General features: G+C 43.1%; 1 protein-coding gene across 3 annotated transcripts in view; it reads right to left on the bottom strand.

Annotated features, from left to right (window-relative positions):
* Positions 1 to 556, bottom strand: part of LOC116102719 (tripartite motif-containing protein 34A) — a 10732-nt gene extending 10176 nt beyond the window's left edge. For 2 of the 3 annotated variants that reach the window (XM_031387709.1, XM_031387711.1), the window contains exon 1: positions 394 to 556. The gene's annotated coding sequence lies outside the window, so the exon portion shown is untranslated. The other variant, XM_031387710.1, reaches the window with a different exon arrangement.
* Between the last annotated feature and the right edge of the window lie 4711 nt (positions 557 to 5267).

The following is a 5267-nucleotide window of genomic DNA, read 5'->3' as shown; positions in this document are numbered from 1 at the left end:
TCAGGAAGTTAAGGTTACTGATAGCCCTTCTGTGGCTGCAAGGCGGGGAAGCGAAGCCCCTGAAACTCTACAGTAGGCAGAGGGGAGAGGGAATAAGGAGAAAGGAGAGAAGAGAAGGGGACGTGGAGAGCTCTTGAGATTCCAGACCTGTTTGCAAGGTGCATCACAGCTGCAGAGTAGAAGGAACCCGGAAGTGCTTGCCCGGGCGAAAGAAGGGGCTTCTCCAGAAAAGACCAGAATCAACTTTCAAGTCGATTCCTCCCGAAACAATTTTTCTTCAGATCACAGCGGTTTGTGATCTGTGAGCAGATAAGCCTCTCCTAAGCGTCACTAACTGAGTTCTTTCCTTTCAGGGTCTCCCTCCCTCCACCCAGGACAAACTTTCGCACACACCTTTGGTCCTTCACCTCCAGCCCGGAAGGTGAAATCTTTCCTCCAGGCAGAAGCGGTGAGGAAAAGCCAGGGGCAGGTTTTAATCAGCCAACCAGCAGACCCTCCCTTTCTGGCTGCGGAGAAAAGAAACTGAAACTCCAAACCAGCGGGTACAGGAAAGAGAAGGAAACTTTTGAGTCCTAAGTGCTGGCAACTCTCTAGGCTACCGATAGAGAGCGATGCAGGGACTCTCTGGTGATCCAAGGGCGAACTGAAGCGTTAACCTAGGGGTGAGGTTTTCAGCGACCAGGAAGAGCTTTTTGGTGTTCATAGATAAGGGCTGTTATCAGGTGAGTAAAGACCATGTTAAGGGAAGATTCCACTCAGCAAGAAGGCAGGCACGAACTCAGAAGAAACAGGAGAAACTGTGTGAGCCGAAAATCAAACAAATGGTCCAGCAAGCTATACAGTTTCTTACCAGCCTTTTTCAAGCCAGGCAGCAGAAGTATTTCTGTCTAGTCACCATCTGAGGGTGGTCTCTGAGTTCCTTAATATTTAAAGGTGTTCAGTTAGGGGAACGGAGAACTCAGGAACTCATAGGAACACATTTTTTTTTAAAAAAATGCATGGTCATTTGTTTAATTTGTGAATAACAATAGCCCTTTGGTTATGAAAATAGAATCTGCGCTTGCCCTGCCCTTTGTCTACTTTGACAAGCTCAAGTGTCTCTAGACCCCATTCCCTCCAAGGTTAGCTCGTTTGCATTCCTTCTAGGCTCCACCCAACAGTTACCTAGCAACAGCCAGGTAGGCCAGGATTGCTATAAAAGGGATTGTTTGGCCCCTCCTTGTTCTCCCTTTCTCCTTCCCCTCCCCTCCTCCTTGAGCCTCTACTCCCTACTCAACTTCCCACTTCCCATGGCCCTAAATAAACTCTATTCTATAATAATGGGTGGTACCTCATGGGGGAGGGATGCCTCAACATGGGCCGGTTGAGGCACACCGTACCATGCTCTACAAAACATATCAACTAAGGCACCTTGCCTTTTAACAAACAGGAATGCTGGCTTTTATTTAACCAACAGAAATCTTTCTATAGTTCAGCTTGAATTGGGCTAAGACTGTCATTCTTGGATATACGAATTGCTTGAGACCTAACACACCCCTCATCAAGGAAACTTCTCTTTGTAACAGATGGAGAGCATTACAGAAAACCAGAACCAATCAAAATGCAGAGTTGTGGAGTACAGGCCCAACTGATGCATCTACCTAATACATCTACCAAAATCTGCACCTAAGGCTCAGGGAACGAGAGCTGAAGAGGGTGCAAAAGACTGTAAGAGCCAGAGGAACAGGGAGTTAGCTGTGGGACTGTGTCTCCCAGCAATTTCAGACACTACGTCCATAAACTCTCACCATCATGACTGCTTAAACATGAGCTGAAGGAGAACACACACGCGCACACACACACACACACACACACACACACACACACACACACACACGCACACACACACATGCACACAGCCGAAAACAACAAAACAACAAAAACAAAAAAAGGTGGTAGTGTGCATGTAAGAAATTTACTGCGGACTCAAACACAGCAAGGGAGGAAGAGAAGAACTGGTAGCCTTAGTTCTGGCAGACTTTTAGGAATTATCATGCAAACTTAAAGTAGTCTTGATATTGATGCAAAGGGGATAGGCCAGAGTTTATTCGGAACCAATTATGAGTGACCTTGGCCCAAGAACATCAATTCTGGTTACCCCAAATTCCATATTTTAATGTGGAAGCAGTTTGATAAAGTTCTCATAGTAACAGAAAAAAAGAAAATAACAAGTCAATACATTTTCATATGCATTGGTGGAAACAGGTGGGCAGCTTAGTGAGAGGGGAAATCCCTGCTACTTGCCTCAGATGCTGCCTGATGACATTCTTTTGCTTGGTTAGAAAACCAGTACTTAGCTGGGCGGTGGTGGTGCACGCCTTTAATCCCAGCACTTGGGAGGCAGAGGCAGGCAGATTTCTGAGTTCCAGGCCAGCCTGGTCTACAAAGTGAGCTGCAGGACAGCCAGGGCTACACAGAGAAACCCTGTCTTGAAAAAAAAAAAAAAAAAAAAAAAAAAAAAAACAAAAAACAAAAAACAAAAAACAAAAAAACAAAAACAAAAAAAAAAAACAAACAAACAAAAATACCTCCCAAAATCAGCCGGGCAGTGGTGGCATACGCCTTTAATCCTAGCACTTGGGAGGCAGAGGCAGGTAGATTTCTGAGTTCGAGGCCAGCCTTGTCTACAGAGTGAGTTAGTTCCAGGAGAGCCAGGGCTATCTCAAAAAAAAAAAAAAAAAGACCTCCCAAAATCATTTGACTGAACTTTGTAGCATTCCAATGTTGCAGTTTCTGATGCGGGAAATGGGACATGGAAATATCCTCCTGTGCCTGCATAATGGATCTGTACATTAGTATTCCAAGATCAAACTAAATGCAATGGGGCTACTGTTTGTCTACAAGTTTGGCTTCTGGGTCTCCCATATATGGTGACATACAATGTGACTGGGTATCCTAAACTATCAGGTCATGGTGCCAAGGAGGTGAAGAGAAGAGGGCTGACTGGGGAGCATGCCAAGTCTCCAAGTCACATGTTGGCTAAACCACATAGACAGCTCTCAGTTCTCTTTTTCTTTGGCCTCTGGAAAACCCTCACTAACTGCTTCACCAAACTTGCAGCACTCACTGACATGGTAATCAATCAGCCTTGCAAAGGTTCAACCGGAAGCATAGCTTCGTTCTAACTTTTATTGATAATGTCTAATATGGCAAAGACTAGAATTTTAAAAATGTGAAAAACAGTTGTGGAGTGTTAGCAGAGAGATGAGGGTTTTACGAGAGAAAAAGGTTAGACACTGAGCACTCAGTAACAGGAATGAAAACTACCTCTAATGTGCTTATCAGTGGTGCCGCCTAGCTTAACTGGCAAGCAGAACTTGTACCTTTCAGTATCATGACCCAAACCTTAGCAACAGGTTGGACATGGCCGAAGAGGAGTCTGAACTTGAAGAGATGGCAACTAAAATTCTTCAATGTCAACTACAAAAGAAAAGCAGAGCTTATCTATGAACCAGACAATGCTAGGGGCTACATGCACCATTGGAATACAGGAAAGGTTGGGGTCTGAGATTGCCACACAAACCACCCAGACACTAATCTCAGTCAAACAGGGATGGTTTATTGAACATCACACCCCAAAGACTCATCAGGATCATGATTCAGGCTCAGGAGCTGAACCATGACTTTGAATTAAGACCCTACTGGATTTTTAAGTCTAAAATCTATAAGCATCTGCACCGAGTTATTCTACCAATCAGGATTTAGAGATAGGGGATTTCATTAGGAACCGGTCTTTGTTGTGCACTTACCTCATTCCCATGGGTTGGAGTATTCAACTGTGGCCGGGGACTTGGCCTGTCTAACATTTATGCCTTAACTTGTACACCAGGATGAGACCCTGTCTAAAACTCATGTCTTATCTTGTCAATCAGGATGTCAGTTACCATGTACATGTCTCTTTCTGTCAATCAGGATGTCAGTTACCATATAGTGTCTCTTTCTGCCAACTAGTGTGTCAGTTCCCAGGGAAGTCTTAGGAACTTAAACTTTACTTGACCCCTACTGAAAATAGAAGTCTTATTCCAAAAGATGCAGGTGTCTCTCTTATGTTGGGGTCCATCCCAGGGGCAGCTCATAAGAGCAAATGCCATAAAAGTTTCTACACAGGTGCAGGAAGTGCAGCCGGGTGGTTTGCTTGGGTTCAAGCTTATTGTGGGTAATTATATAGAGTAGTTCTGACTTCTGTTACGATTGGTTTCCAAGGGCACAGAACATAATTGAATATGCAATCATCTTGAGCATGAGAAAAATTCCTAGTGACAGCAGAAACAACATATGAGAAAGTTTCCTTATAATATTAGTAGCAGCACAAAATGGCAGGCTAGCCAGGTGACAGTTAACCTAGGCCTTCACACTGCATCTAGGCCTTAATATTTTACCTAGACTTTAACAAGAATGAAGATAAAGATGGACAACAGGAGGAGGAGAAATGGTTGAAATAATAAGCCAAGAATTTTATAACACTTAATGTCAGACATCAAATCTTAAGTCCACAATGTGTAACAACACCTAGCTATATTAATTTTCATTTTTTATTATTTTTATTATTTTTTAAAGATTTATTTTATTTGTATGAGTACACTATAGCTGTCTTCAGACACATCAGAAGAAGGCATTTGATCCCATTACAGATGGTTGTGAGCCACCATGTGGTTGCTGGTAATTGAACTCAAGACCTTTGGAAGAGCAGTCAGTGCTCTTTAACCACTGAGCCATCTCTCCAGCCCCTAAATTCATCTTTAAAAGAGCAAACAATTGTGTTGTCAGGGAAGAGAATATCTAGTTAGTTGGTGCAAGGAATTGAATATAGGGCCCAGGAGTTCCTCCTGAGACTAATTTTTAATCATTTAGCATGTCAGTAAACTGAAATGAGAAGCGTTTACTGTTAGTAGGATAATAAATATTTTGATTTAAAATTAAGATTTCTTTACATTCAACTATTTTATTGTTGAGGCTCCTTTTAACATAACTGTCGCCATTTGTATTCAGTCTCCATTTTGCTCATTAGGTGAAATTAAGTTCAGGTTCTCAGACTCTACTTCCCAGAATTATCCATAGCTGACACTAAAGAATGTTACTAGAGTCGGGCAGTGACGGCACACCCCTTTAATCCCAGAATTTGGGAGGCAGAGGCAGGTGGATTTCTGATTCGAGGCCAGCCTAGTCTACAGAGTGAGTTCCAGGACAGCCAGAGCTATACAGTAAAACCCTGTCTCGAAAAACCAAAA

Source organism: Mastomys coucha, unplaced genomic scaffold, assembly GCF_008632895.1.
Source record: "Mastomys coucha isolate ucsf_1 unplaced genomic scaffold, UCSF_Mcou_1 pScaffold21, whole genome shotgun sequence".
Classification (NCBI taxonomy): Eukaryota; Metazoa; Chordata; class Mammalia; order Rodentia; family Muridae; genus Mastomys; species Mastomys coucha.
This window is presented reverse-complemented; position numbering and strand designations above follow the sequence as displayed.